This window comes from Pongo abelii, chromosome 10 (genome assembly GCF_028885655.2).
Source record: "Pongo abelii isolate AG06213 chromosome 10, NHGRI_mPonAbe1-v2.0_pri, whole genome shotgun sequence".
NCBI lineage: Eukaryota > Metazoa > Chordata > Mammalia > Primates > Hominidae > Pongo > Pongo abelii.
In genome coordinates this window covers 47,124,357-47,140,010 of record NC_071995.2, presented here as the reverse complement: position 1 = coordinate 47,140,010, position 15,654 = coordinate 47,124,357, and the positions used below count along the sequence as shown (strand labels likewise).

The following is a 15,654-nucleotide window of genomic DNA, read 5'->3' as shown; positions in this document are numbered from 1 at the left end:
TCTAATCTCTTAATTTACAAAATATGAAATAATTGTGAGGATTAAATGAGATAATACATACAAAAAAATCTTAGCACCTTGACTAGCCCACTGAAAGAGGTCAATTAAAAAAGAGGCACATTAGGCCGCGGTGGCTCACGCCTGTAATCCCAACACTTTGGGAGGCCAAGTCAGATGGATCAAGAGGTCAAGAGTTCGAGATCAGCCTGGCCAAGATGGTGAAACCCCCGTCCCTACTAAAAATACAAAAATTAGCCGGGCGCGGTGGCGGGCACCTGTAATCCCAGCTACTTGGGAGGCTGGGGTCGCTTGAACCCGGGAGATGGAGGTTGCAGTGAGCCGAGATCATGCCACTGCACTCTAGCCTGGGCAACAGAGTAAGACTCCATCTCAAAAAAAAAAAAAAAAAAAAAGAGGCACGTTGTCACTAATGAGAACACTGCACTCACTTCTTGCTTTGTTCAATTTTCATAACATCTAAGAAAAGTACAATTTAAATCATTATTTTTGTACCTTTGTAAAGTAACCTAAATGCTACCATTCAAGACCTAGCTGAGAAATATAAACTGATTAATGTCCATAAATCTTGGATGAGTCAGCAAAACTTAATGCCCAACAAATAAAAGGCTTAACATGGACTACTTATGAGCACACAATGGTCATTACAATTTCAAAATCAGCAATTTTCTATCTAGTACAATCACAAATTCGGTCTGGAAATCCAAATATTAAGGAAATGCAAAGATCATAATCCCAGAGATACTCTTCCACAATATTCCCAAATCACCTTAATTGAAACTGGAGGGTATGAGGCAGCCTGAGTATTTGAAGTTAACATCAAGAAATAATTTAAGGCAGAACCCCAAGTCTCTCCCACAAACATAAAACCAGTAGCAGATGGTACATGAACATTTCTCAGTGAGAAACTGCAATTCTAACAAAGTACAGATAACTTAATTTTATCCATCACCTTTTGGTCAAACTGAAAACAAACAACCAAGCTTTTGGTTCTCTCCAAAACACTGAACTCTGCATTATCACTGACCTAACTCAAAGCAAGATATTTTTGGTGATCTGTCCTCTCCTGCTTCATTAACCATAGGTAAATTACGAACAGTAGCCTGCTAAACAGAGGGGAAGTAAATATCACAGGCATGTTTTATCAATAAAATGGAGAAGCGATAATCAAATTATTTAAAGAACGGCTTGTACTCCTTAGCAGAAGGACAAGCTTGAGAAAGATCCACTTTCTAAAAGAACCTAATCATTCTGGATGAATTATGAGAAAAATATCAGTCTAGTCCAAAACTGACTGAATCTACCTTTCTGCTTTAATCCAAGTCCTAACCACATCTATTTATGTCTCTGCCTCTCTTCGCCTTATTTTCCATTCCGTCTCCCCCTTCAATTCCAAGAACGCCCTTCTATCCCTTATTTTCAAATCTCATTATTGCCCCCGAATGCTAAGGACCTCGCACACCCACGGAGGTGACCTTACGCATCCCCACTGCATTCCCAATTCATTGTATTCTCATCCCAAATGATTCTATTATTTCATTCTACCTCGCTCGTTGTTTCTTAAAATCCAATACCCCACACACGCTCACGCCAGCTCACGCCAGAGTCCCCCCCCACACTCTATTGTTTCCCCGGCCTATCCCTCTGGAAACTCCCCAACTCGGACGCGGGTGTTTCACCCGCCCCACATACCCCAGGAACCTTCCACCCTCTGGGCACTTCGGGCCTCTACGGGCTCACATCCCCCTCCTTTCCGTCCCCCCGCCCCCAACTACCCCCTCCCCCTTTTTCCTCCCTCAACCTGCTCCCCGCACCTCGGCGCCCCTCTGAGCCCCCGTCAACCCCGCCACCCAACACCCTCAGCCTCACCTAGCCCAGGCCCCCGCAATCGCCTCGTCGCCCCAGCTCCGGGCTCCGCGTCCGGGACGCTCCCGGGTCTGAGAAGAGGAAAGGAGATACTCCGCCTCCCCTTCTAGAGCCACCGCCGCCGTCGCCGCCGCGCTCCTCCCCCAGCTCTCTCAGAGCCGGACGCCGCCCCGCCCCCACAGCCGCCTCCCGGCTTCTCTCCTAGGCCGGACTGCAGGCTGCGGCCGGAGCTCCAGCAGATCACCCCGACCCTCGCCGGGGCAGCGGCTCGCCCCGCCCCTGAGCCCTCTCGGGCGCGTGCGCGCCAGCCAGCCAGCCAGAGCTCAGGGCGCGTACTCGCGCCGGCGCGAATCCGGCGCGCCAAGCTCGAGGCTGTGGCAGCCAACGGGTGCGCGAACGCGGCTCGAGCGGCGAGACGGCCCGCGCACCGGAGACCGAGAGGATCGGGGAGAGGCGCGGGGCGGCGAGAGGTGGGCTCCGACCGGTCGGATTACCGCTCTTCTCGGGGCCCGGTTCCTCGCGTCTCGTACCGTCCGCAGGCTCGCGCGCCACCGGAGACTGGGAATTACCGGGGAAGGGAAGAGACTCGGGGAGCGGGTCGGGGACAAACTAGATGGAAGGGGAAAACGGGTGGGACTCGAGCTCGCGTCCGCGTGCAGCACAGCTCATACCCGCCGGCATCGGGTAGGGACCCGGCGCGCGCCGGGAATGGAGGGCCCGAGCTGAACTGACGGAAAGAGCCGAAACTCCCCCGGAGGTGGCCGAACGCGGGCGCCGCGATGGGAGTCGAGCGCGCGGCTTTTGCTCAATGTCCGGGTTGGGAAGCTTTTTCTCGGGCCGCCCGGTACAGCACCGCTCACTCTTCCGTACCGAGGACTTCACACCGCTTTCCCCTTCGCTTCCTTCCCGACCCAAGTTTTGTTCCAAAAGGCAATTTCAGCGTCGCCAACGGCGGGAAACGCTGGGGCCTCCGGACCGCGCGGTCGCTCTGCTTCCTGAGAGTGCGCAGAGGCCGGTGGGGGCGCGGGAAGAATGACCTCGGGAGCTAATAGGGTTCTCTGCCCTGGCGATTTCCGCCCGGCACGCTCCCCAAGTCAGTTCCTCGTCAGTCGGGTTTCTAATCTATCCAGTTGTCAGCATAGCCCCTCTACGCGGCGGTAGTCTGTCCCGCCGCCCTTCGAATCTTTTCTGTTAAATACTCTGTCTTCGACGCCAGACTCCCAACCTTCCTGGTGCTGGAACTAACTAGTATTTGTGCATCTTTCTGCATGCATGAAGCACTTACCTCACTGTCAACTGGTCAGGGGTCTATTAAGAGGGGCCAGAGGGATTTAGACAGTCAGCATTGAAAATATTTATTAGAATCTGGGGCCTTGCGCGGTGGCTCACGTCTGTAATCCCAGCACTTCTGAGAGGCCGAGGGGGGCGGATCACTTGAGGTCAGGAGTTCGAGACCAGCCTGGCTAACAGTGAAACCCCCGTCTCTACTAAAAATACAAAAATTAGCCGGATGTGGTGGTACACGCCTGTAATCTCAGCTACTCGGGAGGCTGAGGCAGGAGAATAACCTGAACCCAGGAGGCAGAGGTTGCAGTGAGCCGGGATTGCACCACTGCACTCCACCCTCCGTCTCAAAATATATATATATATTAGAATTTGTCCTGATCTTACCTTTTGAGGCCAAGCAAAGGGGCTCTGAAAAGGCACCAACAAGCTGAAGAGTGTGTGTCAGTGTATAGCTAGACACCACAGGCACATGTCATTTTGGTTTCCATGTATGTTATTGCTATCACAGTACATGTAACTGAGTGGTATAGTAGAGCTTTGCCAAGCCATCTGATTCTTGTGGTTTTTGACTTTGCTTGAAGTAAGGGCTCAAAAATCCCCTGGAGTCCGATGACCTCTGGTAAATAATGTCTCATCTACTCCAACCATATGATTTACTGATCTAGATAAGCAGAAGACTAAGTCATCCAGCTAGGTAGGGCACTGGACTATATGTTCCTTACTATTGCATCTTCATTCAAAAATTCAAATAGAAGCAAATTATCCAAATGTCTGCTTTCTTTTCATTCACTAAATTGGCACCTACTCAATGATGGTGGGTATTGTTCTAGGTATTTGGACATTTACAAAGAAGAATTAAAAAATATCATTACTCCAAGGAGAGTATCCAGTTGCAAAGGAGGATACAGTTATTAAATAGGCCAACTGCAGCAGCTTATGGCTGTAATCCCAACACTTTGAGAGGCCAAGGTGGGAGGATTGCTTGAGCCCAGGAGTTTGAGACCAGCCTGAGCAACATAACGAGATCCCCCATCTCTACAAAAAATAAATATAAGTTATTAAATGACTATAATAACATAGTGTTGAAGCAGAAAAGTACAAAGTGGTTTAGGAACAGAAAGGAATGAGTGACTAATTCTTCCACAATTCCCCTTCCTTCCCATACAGAGTAGGAACAGGATGATATGACCCTGGTAAATGGAAAACTTCATCATGAGGTGTGGGATGCGAGCCTTGTGTCCTATTCCACAAAGACTGGTTTCGCTCACCAAAAGTCACTCAGTTCAGGAAATGCCTTCATTATAGGGCCTGTTGCTGCTGCAAAGCCAATACAAGTTTTTTGGATGGAAAATAAAGTCCCCATTCTTGGCCAGGTTCGGTAGCTCATGCCTGTAATCCCAAAACTTTGAGAGGCTGAGGTGGATCACTTGAGCCCAGGGGTTTGAGATTAGCCTGGGCAACATAGGGAGACCCTGTCTCTACAAAAAATAAATTAGCTGGCTGAGGTGGCTTGTGCTTGTTGTCCCAGCTGCCCAGGAGGCTGAGGTAGGAGGATTCCTTGAGCCCAGGAGGTCAAGGCTGCAGTGAGCTGTGATCACACCACTGCACTCCAGCCTGGGCAACAGAATGAGACCTTATCAAATAAAAAAACTTCCCATTCTTAATAACGTTGTAGTCTGTTGTGGGGAAGACATGATGCCTCTCCCAAGAGGTTCCCTGATCTAATAGGAGAGACTTTTTTGTTTGTTTTGGAGACAGGGTCTCCCTCTGTTGCCCAGGCTTGAGTATAGTGGCACAATCATAGCTCACTGTAACCTTGAATTCCTGGGTTCAAGGGATCCTCCCCGTCGGCCTCCCGAGTAGCTAGGACTATGGCGCCGGCCTCCACACCCAGCTAATTTTTAAATTTTTTGTAGAGATGGGTGTCTCACCACATTGCCCAGGCTGGTCTTGAACTCCTGGCCTCAAATGACCCTCCCTCCTGGGCTTCCCAAAGCACTGGGATTACAGGCGTGAGCCACCACACCCGAGAGACTTTGTATATGTGGATAGCCTTCTCCAAGAGAAGGGAGGTAGATTAAGGAGCACCCTAGGGTATAAGAGCTGTTAAAACATCACTGGAAATCTAACAAGATGGAGAATATTGTATTTAACAAGTCTCTTCCAAGGGAAAGTTTGGGGTGTGGTTGGAAGGGACATTTTGTTAAGTCCCTGGGGTGGTAGTAGACATGACCTCCTCACAAGGATTTTACTCACAAAATATCTCTCCTCCAAGGAGGGCAGGTTGCTTTAGCATATGGCTTGCTGAGTGGGGTTTGCAAAAGGGGTACTGCAACTCATGACCCACCTTTGCCCTTTCTCCATGTAGCACTCAACCTCTCTAAAGGGACATTGAACAGATGTTTCAAAAATATTTTTTGACCTGGGTTGCAAATATTAATGTTGTTGTTGTTTTTGAGACGGAGTTTTGCTCTCGTCGCCCACGCTGGAGTCCAGTGACCCAATCTCAGCCTACTGCAACGTCCGCCTCCCGGGTGCAAGCAATCGTCCTCTCTCAACATCCCAAGTAGCTGGGATTACAGGCGCCTGCCACCAAGCCCAGCTAATTTTTGTATTTTTAGTAGAGATGGGGTTTATACCATGTTGGCCAGTCTGGTCTCAAACTCCTGACCTTAGATGATCCAACCGCCTCAGCCTCCCAAAGTGCTGAGATTACAGGCTTCACCAGGCCCGGCCTATTTTTGTTCTTTATAATGCACATACATTTTCTACTGTGTATGTTTATTTATGTATTTTTTTTGAGACAGAGTTTCACTCTTGTTGCCCAGGCTGGAGTTCAATGGCATGATCTCAGCGCACCACAACCTCCACCTCCTGGGTTCAAGCGATTCTCCCACCTCAGCCTCCCGAGTAGCTAGGATTACAGGCATGCGCCACCCCGCCCGGCTAATTTTGTATTTTCGGTAGAGACAGGGTTTCTCCATGTTCGTCAGACTGGTCTCGAACTCCCGACCTCAGGTGATCCACCTGCCTCGGCCTCCCAAAGTGCTGGGATTACAGGCATGAGCCACCGCGCCCGGCCTACTGTGTATGTTTTACTTCACAATAAAACATTTATCGTCACCTGCCTTGAAATAATTGCAAATTGTTCAAAGTGCATGTATAAATTATTTTGGAGGAAAATAAATGCTGCAATAAATGCAAAATATAATATTTGTGACCTACTCTGAAGAAAACACAAAAATAACCAAATTTCTGAAATGTTTAGCATAGACGTTAAGGGTTAAAAAAGAAAAAGATCATTTTCAAATGAGATCCATTGGTCTCTGTTCAGCCTTACGAAATTAATTTATCCCAGATTACTTAATGATCAAGTGCCAGAACTAGAATTAGAGAGAAATCATGACATAAGCTTCACCTTGGCAGATATATTCTGCAGGTATTAACCTGACCTAATTTGATATGTTTTCAAATAGATCCTTGACTTCAGAACTTTAATGTTTTTGTTTGGTTTGAGTTGATATTTTGTATCTTAAGTAATTGATTGCCAGATTCCATGTTTTTATTAGGAAGAAAAAGAGGCCAACTATAGCCTGAGATGCACAGAAATTTAACTTATTATCTTGGAGACTTGATAACCAATGACTGTAATTAAACATAATGTTTTAAAGTCTCCATTGACTGAAGCTGCAAGTGACAACAGGCACAAAAACCAGTAGAGAACAGCTCATAAGATTGTACTTTTCCTTTTGCCTATACTAACCCTAGTACCTAAGAATATTCATGTTAGCAGTCCAAAGTGTGCCTCAGAAAATTCGTTTCATGGGATACTAAATAGATGTTATCTGAGAAAACTATTCCATGTCCAAAAAAGTTTGGGAAGCACAGGTTAAAATCAAGTTAAACTGGTTTATTTACTTCCCAGAATATTTAATATGGTACCATGCTTTGTTCATATTGAAGTGAGCAGGCTATATATTGTGCAGCTTTCCCCAAGGAAGCTCTTCCCACTCCCATCCCCACCCCCAAGACTTTTTTGCAGAATTAATGTGTCTTTGAATATCCATTGTATAAAGTTCAATTAAAATGGTTTAATTAGGTCAGATTTCCCATTTTACAGATAACAAAACTGAGGCCCAAAGACAAGGCTAACATACCCAAATGTTCACTTGTGTATCAGATATTTAAAGTTGGGAAAGGCCTTAAACTATCAAAGGTTGAAGTGTTACATCACAAAATTATTGGCAATGCTGGACCCAAAACTCAGATCTGAAACATTCAGTTCAATGTGAGCCTTGCAGGTTCATTAAGACTTGAATTTGATATTTTCTGAATTTGTCCTATGTGTAAGATATGTAACTAATATTGCTGTACTCTAAGTTATTTTATTAAGTTTTTAAATTATCTTTCATTTATAGATTCTGTCACCATTTTTAAAAATTAGTATGCTTCACTTCTGTCAAATGTTTTATACTTCATAAAGCACTCTGTATACATTATCTCATTTGATTGTCTGAACCTTGTGTGGTGCAGGCATCATTGTCCTCATGTAACAAATGAGGAAACTGAAGCTCAAAATTTTTCAATAATTTACCTAGGTTGCACATTTAATAAATGTCCTGCTATTTACATTAGGAGAAGACACAGTCACTTGCCCTCAAGCAGCTTTGGTATAGTTAAGAAGAGAAGACTTGCAAACATGAGACAGAGAACAATTTATATGGCAACATGCGAGAAACTTATTGATAGAACAGTACAAACTAGATGGGAATACAGAAGGAATTCAAAGGGCAAAGATTACTAGAGGTGGAATTAATCAGCGAAGGCATCATTTAGGGATAAACCTTAAGCTAGGTCATAAAAGAAGTGTAAAGATTTGTATTAGCAGGGCTAGGCGTGGTGGTTAATGCCTGTAATCCCAGCACTTTGGGAGGCCGAGGCCGGTGGGTCACCTGAGGTCAGGAGTTCGAGACCAGCCTGGCCAACATGATGAAATCCTGTCTTTGCTAAAAATACAAATATATTAGCCTGGCGTGGTGGCAGGCGCCTATAATCCCAGCTACTCGTGAGGCTGAGGCACAAGAATCACTTGAACCCGGGAGGCAGAGGCTGCAGTGAGCCAAGATCATACCACTGCACTCCAGCCTGGGCAAGAGTGAAACTCCATCTCAAAAAAAAAAAAAAAAAGATTTAGCAGAGAGGAAAAATAATTATAGGAAAGAAGAAGAACATCAACCAAAGGCAGAAATATCGAAACAAGAAACACATTGTTGGAGAAGAATTAGAGCCTGAAGGGAGATGGGTCTGAAATGATCAGTCATCTTGGCTGTGCAAGAAAAGTCAACTGCTAAGACGAAGTGAGTTTGCAGGCACTGAATATCAAATTTACTGAATATCAAACGTACACTCTCTTCTGTGGTTCATGGGAGGGAAAGGGAGGAAAAAGCAAGACAAACCACGTCTAAAGTGGGTAAGGATATGGAATAAGGGGTGGGGGAGTAAAACAAGCCTCAATGGCCCTCAGATCTGTGACTGGGAAACACCTGAACCAAAGACGTTTTATGTCCCACAACCCCTTCCCATTCTTTTTTTTTTTTGAGACAGAGTCTTGCATTGTCACCCAGGCTGGAGTGCAGTGGCGCGATCTCAGCTCACGGCAACCTCCACCTCCTGGGTTCAAGAGATTCTCCTGCCTCAGCCTCCCGAGTAGCTGGGACTACAGGTGCGCCACCATGCCCAGCTAATTTTTTTGAAGTTTTAGTAGAGACGGGGTTTCACATGTTGGCCAGGATGGTCTCGATCTCTTGACCTCGTGATCCACCCGCTTCGGCCTCCCAAAGTGCTGGGATTACAGGCGTGAGTCACCGGCACCAAGCCCCATTCCTTTTTTTTTTTTTTTTTTAAGAGACAGGGTTCTCTGTTGCCCAGGTTGGAGTGCAGTGGTGGGATCATTGCTCACTGCAGCCTCCAGCTCCCAGGCTCAACTGGTCCTCTCACTGCAGCCTTCCCAGTGGCTTGGACTACAGGTGTGAGCTACCAGGCCTGGCTAATTTTTTTTTTTTATAGAGATAGTGTCTCCCTATGTTGCCCAGGCTGGTCTCAAACTCAAGCAATCCTCCCCACTGGGTTCAAGTGATCCTCCTGCCTCAGCCTCTCAAAGTGCTAGGATTATAGGCATCAGCCACTATGCCTGGTCTTTTTTTTTTCCCACTCAAGACAGATTAATAAATTTATTATTTATTTATTTGAAGCAGGGCCTTGCTCTGTTGCCTAGGTTGGAGTACAGTGGCAGAATCATAATTCACTGTAGCCTCAAACTCCCGGACTCAAGTGATCCCCCTGCCTCCGCCCATCATCACACCCAGCTCCCGTTCCTTTTCTGGTACTAATTCACCTGAAAGGTGCCTGAGCCATTGATGCTAGGAAAAATGCCCTTTTAGGTGTTGCTTGCAAAGCCAGGCTCACATGCTGACTCAATCACTGCCCAGTAGAAGATGTTCCCCACAACCTTTCTCAACCCAGAATTGGGACTGAGGTCTGGCACAGAATGGGTTAAAAGATTCCCTTCTGGGCTGGGAATGGTGGCCTGTAATCCCCCAACACTTTGGGAGGGCAAGGCGGGCAGATCACCTGAGGTTGGGAGTTCGAGACCAGCCTGACCAAGATGGAGAAACCCTGTCTCTACTAAAAATGCAAAATTAGCTGGGTGTGGTGGTGCATGCCTGTAATCCCAGCTACTCAGGAGGCTGAGGCAGGAGAATTGCTTGAACCCGGGAGGCGGAGATTGTGGTGAGCCGAGATGGTGCCATTGCACTCCAGCCTGGGCAACAAGAGCAAAACTCCGTCTCAAAAAAAAAAAAAAAAAAAAGATTCCCTTCCAAGTTTCCCATACAGGGCACTGTTTTACTGCTTTATTCTGTTGAAACTTGTCAGTGAGGTTTAAACCCAGAAAGTCCAACATCCTTGCTTAGAGTCATAATAGTTTGCAAATAACCAGATGGACTATGGAAAGGGTGAATGAGACGTGGGGAAAAAGAAGAATGAGAAAGAAAAGAGAGAACAAATTATTGAAATGAAGTATCTTTAGCTGGAACCCTACATAAATTTTTTACTTTATTGCTCAAAACTCATCTTAGCAAAAACAAAACAAAACAGTTGAACAACTTTCAATCCCTTGAGATGACTAACAGAAAGACTGCAGGGAACATGAAGCAAAAGAAAAAAAATTTTAAATCACCTTCTCAAGGTGTGAACTTCAGAAGCCAAAGCACTGGCATGAGATGTGTGTTCAAAGTTCTAACATGAAATAGACAGCTCTAGATTCCCCTAGGAGATTAAATGACAACTGAAAAGCATGCTTCAGTTGGAGCTTGCCTTGAATAACACCCCAAATCCAACTTCACAGTTGCTTGCTCCTTCTCAGAAAAAGGAGAGGACTGAACTCTGGTAATGAACCTGCTATGGAGGTGCCACTACCACATTTTTTTTTAAGTGAAGGGGAGAGCCGAGGGACATATTTTACCCTGTGACAGCCTTGCAGCGCCATCTGCAGTTCCTAGCTAAGACTACAACAAACCACACCTCTCCAAGCTTGTTAGGACCACCCTACTGTTCAAGAGAAAAGAAAACTAAGACATAGAGTACTAAAGTCATTGAGTCCTCAAAAGCCTCCTGGGTCCTAGAGTAGATGCAAACATAGCTCTAAGACACAGTGCCTAGGAAAAGATCTAAGGGCCTCAGTTGACTATAAACTCAATGAGTCACACTTACATAGCAACCAAAAAAAGCTAATAAATTTTTAGGCTGCTGGATTTAAAGGATGATATATTGTTCAGACCTTGAGAGCGTAATAGCCCCACAGTACCCCGTTCTGTCTGAACACATCTCAGAATTGCTTGTAGTTCTGGGCACCACAATTTAAGAGCAATATTGACAAGAGCTATAAAAAATGTTCATACCCTTTGACCCAGTAATCCCACCCATGGGAATTTATTCTAAGGAAATAATTCAAGAGAAGAGATGAATTAGAGGCATGAAGATATTGATGCCACATTATTTACAACAACATTACATAAATGTTTCTCAAAAAGGGAATATTATACAGCTTTAAGATATAATGGTGTGTTATTAAAAAATAAAATAAATGTAATGATAATGCATGCTTCAACATATTTGAATCTTTTTTTTTCTTTTCTTTTCTTTTTTGAGAGTCTCATTCTGTCACCCAGGCTGGAGTGCGGTGGCGCAATCTCAGCTCACTGCAACCTCCTCCGCCTCCCAGGTTCAAACGATACTCCTGCCTCAGCCTCCTGAGTAGCTGGGACTACAGATGCATGCCACCACACCCAGCTGATTTTTGTATTTTTAGTAGAGAAAGGGTTTCACCATGTTGGTCAGGCTGGTCTCAAACTCCTGACCTCGTGATCCGCCCACCTCGGCTACCCAAACTGCTGGGATTACAGGCATGAGCCACCACACCCGGCCCATATTTGAATCTTGGAAACATTATGTTCAATGAAAGAAGCCAGACACACACAAAGGACAACATATTGTGTGATGCCATTTAAATAAAATGTCCAGGATAGGCAAATCTAGAGACAGAAAGAAGATCAGTGATTGCAGAGGCTAGGAGGAGGAGGAAACGGAGAGTGATTGCTAATGAGTATGGAGTTTCTTTTTGGGGTGGTAAAACATTCTGGAATTAAATAGAGGTGATGATTATACAACCTTGTGAATCTATCAGAAACCACTGAATTGTACACTTTTAAAGGGTGAAGTTATGCTATATGAATTAGATCTCAAATATATATAATAACAAAGTATAGTAATATTTTAAAAGCTTATTGAATCACAAGCATTTTTATATTTTACTGTAAAAACATCATTATCAGGGAGTGGGGAAAAGTACAAAATTATGTCCCTGATATGAATCAACCATGTAAAATGATGTACATTTATGAACGAGGACTAGAAGTGAACATGAATAATTGAAAAACAGTGTGATGCAAGTGAATTTTTGGAGGGTGAGATGGTCATTATATTGTTCTTCAAGCAATTAAATATTTTATTTTCTTCCCAAAACAATGTCCACAAGGGGGCAGACACAAGATGACAAATCAAACCATTTAATACAAGCCTCAGCTGAAAAGCTAAGAACTCCAGAATGCAGGCTGAAAGCAAGCTTAAAGGTCATCTAGGCTGGGGTCAGTAGTTCATGCCTGTAATCCCAACACTTTGGGAGGCCAAGGTGAGAGGATCGCTTGAGCCCAGGAGGTAAAGGCTGCAGTGAGCTATGACTGTGCAACAAAGCAGATTCCGTCTCCAAAAAAAAAAAAAATCATCTACGTCATCTAAGTCCATCTCCCTCACCTGACAAGAAAGAAACGGAGGCCCTAGTGGAAAAGTGGCTCACCCAAAGTCACCAGTATGGTCAATGCAAGAGGTAGAAGTAGAGACCCATCTCTTCACCTCTTCATCCCTCCTCACTCGGACTACAGTGCCTCCTCCTTAAACGAGGTGACGGTAAATGCGGCAAATGGAAGATTTAGAGAGATAGGAGATGAAGGGCAGAATCTCATCAAGAAATGGTTTTTGGTTTTTTGTTTTTGTTCTTTGTAGCAAGAGATGGCAGGTCCAGAAAGACATTACAAGGAAGCAAATTTAGGAAACAATTTAGGGAACAATTAAGGATGTCTGAAAGGTGAGACAGGTAGAAGATTTCCAATTCAAGCAAAACCCAAAATGGTCATCTCTAAGGCAAGCTTTTCCCAAGATTCTGTACTGTATAGTTGCTTGGGATACAGGCCTTCTCAATTCCCTTCCAACTCTTCAAAGTATCTATGAATTTTTGATCTGTGCAAATGGGAGAATATGAAATCACTGGATTTCGTTAAATCAACTAAGGTAGAAAATAAAGAAGACTCACTTGTTAATGTCTTAGATTTCCTATTATTTTACTAAATGTCCTTTTTTTAAGACCGTATTTTGGGTTTTGTTTTAATTTCATTTACTTATTTGTTTTTATTTTGTTTATTTATTTATTTATTTCAGACCGTGTCTCACTCTGTTGCCCAGGCTGGAGTGCAGGGGTGCAATCACGACTCACTCATAATTGACCTTCTGGGCAGCCACCTTTTCTTTTTTCTTTTTTTTTTTTTTTCCCGAGATGGAATCTCACTCTGTTGCCCAGGCTGGAGTGCAGAGGCACCATCTTGGCTCACTGTAACCTCCGCCCCCTGGGTTCAAGTGATTCTCCCCACTCAGCCTCCAGAGTAGTTGGGACTACAGGCGTCTGCCACCATGCCCGGCTCATTTTTGTATTTTTTGTGTTTTTTATTTTTTGAAATGGAGTCTCACTCTGTCACCCAGGCTGGTGTGTAGTGGCGTGGTCTCAGCTCACTGCAACCTCCACCTCCTGGGTTCAAGTGATTATCCTGCCTCAGCCTCCTGAGTAGCTGGGATTACAGGCATGTGCCACCACGCCCGGCTAATTTTTTGTATTTTTAGTAGAGAAAGGGTTTCACCATATTGGCCAGGCTGGTCTCAAACTCCTGACCTTAGGTGATCCACCCACCTCAGCCTCCCAGAGTGCTGAGATTACAGGTGTGAGCCACCACGCCTGGCCACAGCAACCCTTTTAAAGTAGATACTTGGCTCATACCTGTAATCCCCGCACTTTGGTAGGCCAAAGAGGAGGGTAGGTTGAAACTAGAAGTTAGAGACCAAGTTGGGCAACATGGCAAGATCCCATCTCTACAAAAAAAAAAAAAAAGAAAAGCCAGGTATGGTGGTGCCTGTCTGTAGTCCCAGCTACTTGGGAGGTTGAGGCAGGAGGATCACTTGGGCCCAGGAGTTCCAGGCTGCAGTGAGCTGTGATCACCCCACTAAACTCCAGCTTGGGCAACAAAGCAAGACCCTGTCTCAATAAATAAATAAATGAAAAAAAAATTTTTTTTTGAGACAGAGTCTTGCCCTGCCACTCAGGCTGGAGTGCAGTGGTGCGATCTCAGCTCACTACCTCATCTCTGCCTCCCGGGTTCAAGTGATTCTCCTGCCTCAGCCTCCTGAGTACTTGGGATTACGGTCATGAACCGCCATACCTGGCTAATTTTTGTATTTTTAGTAGAGATGGGTTTTCACCATGTTGGCCAAGCTGGTCTCAAACTCCTGACCTCAGGTGATCCGCCTGCCTTGGCCTCCCAAAATGCTAGGATTACAAGCGTGAGCCACTGCGCCCGGCCAAAAAAATTTTTTTGAATAAAGTAGATGCTATTATCTCAATTTTAAAGGAAACAAAGATTCTAAGAGGCTGAAGAAATAAAAAATACGACAACTAGAAAATAATGCAACCTGATTCAAATCCTACTGTTGGTTCTTCTGACTCTAAAACTCATGCTCAAGGATGAAAGACAAGTCATAGGCGAGGGAAAAGTATCTACAACACATATTATGAGGGTTAAGGTTTCTAACATGCAAGCATTCCACCAAACTAGATTTGAGAGCAACAAATAGGAACACAACTTTAGAATAAATAGAGAATATGACGAAGCAATTCACTGAAGAGAAAATCCAAATGCCCAATAAAGATTTGAAGAGATGCTGAACTTCATTAGGAGTCAGGGAAATGCAAATTAAAGTAATTAGATACTATTTCTCACGATTATCTTGACAAAAGTTTACAAGAGTGGTAACATTCCAGGCCAGTTACAAAGAAAATGCCAGTTTCTTGCACTTGGTGAAAGTCTAAACTGTTAAAATGTTTTTCAGAAGAAATCTGATACAATATCAACCAAATACATTTGTTTGAGGCAGGGTCTTGCTGTGTTGCCCAGGATGGAGTGTAGTGATACCATCATAGCTCACTGTAGCCTCAATCTCCCTGGATCAAGCAATCTTTCCACCTCAGCCTCCCAACTAGCTGGGACTATTGGCACATGCCACCACACCTAGCTAATTTTGTGTTTGTTTGTTTTGTTTTTTTAGTAGAGATGAGGTCTCACTAGGTTGCCCAAGCTGGTCTTGAACTCCTGAGCTCAAGCTATCCTCCCACCTCAGCCTCCCAAAGTGCTGGGATGCCAGGCCTGAGCCACCATGCTTGGCCCAATATGATATCAATCAAAATTGTAAAAAACATGTCCTCTGTTTGACCCTACTTATCACTTATTGGGATATAGCTTCAACAAAAAACAAAAAGCATCAGTACATATATTCAAAGATATTTATTGTAGCCTTGCTCATGCTGGAAAAATAAGAACTGCTTATCAGTAGTTCCCATTCGAGTAAATTAAAATATATCCATATTTTGTAAAAAAAAAAAAAAAAAAAAAAAAACAACTCCATAATAAAATTTGAGAACAGTAGCCAGGTATGGTGGCCCATGCCTGTAATCCCAGCACTTTGGGAGGCCAAGGCGGGCGGATCATGAGGTCAAGAGATTGAGACCATCCTGGCCAACATGGTGAAACCCCATCTCTACTAAAAATA

The 15,654-nt window shown here is 44.6% G+C and overlaps 1 protein-coding gene across 6 annotated transcripts in view; it reads right to left on the bottom strand.

Annotated features, from left to right (window-relative positions):
- Positions 1-2,909, bottom strand: part of SPATS2 (spermatogenesis associated serine rich 2) — a 165,816-nt gene extending 162,907 nt beyond the window's left edge. For 2 of the 6 annotated variants that reach the window (XM_024257085.3, XM_063711739.1), the window contains exon 1: positions 1,888-2,608. The gene's annotated coding sequence lies outside the window, so the exon portion shown is untranslated. Of the gene's footprint in view, positions 1-1,887 lie in introns of all 6 variants that reach the window. The other 4 variants (XM_024257086.3, XM_054527930.1, XM_054527931.1 and 1 more) reach the window with 4 other exon arrangements.
- Between the last annotated feature and the right edge of the window lie 12,745 nt (positions 2,910-15,654).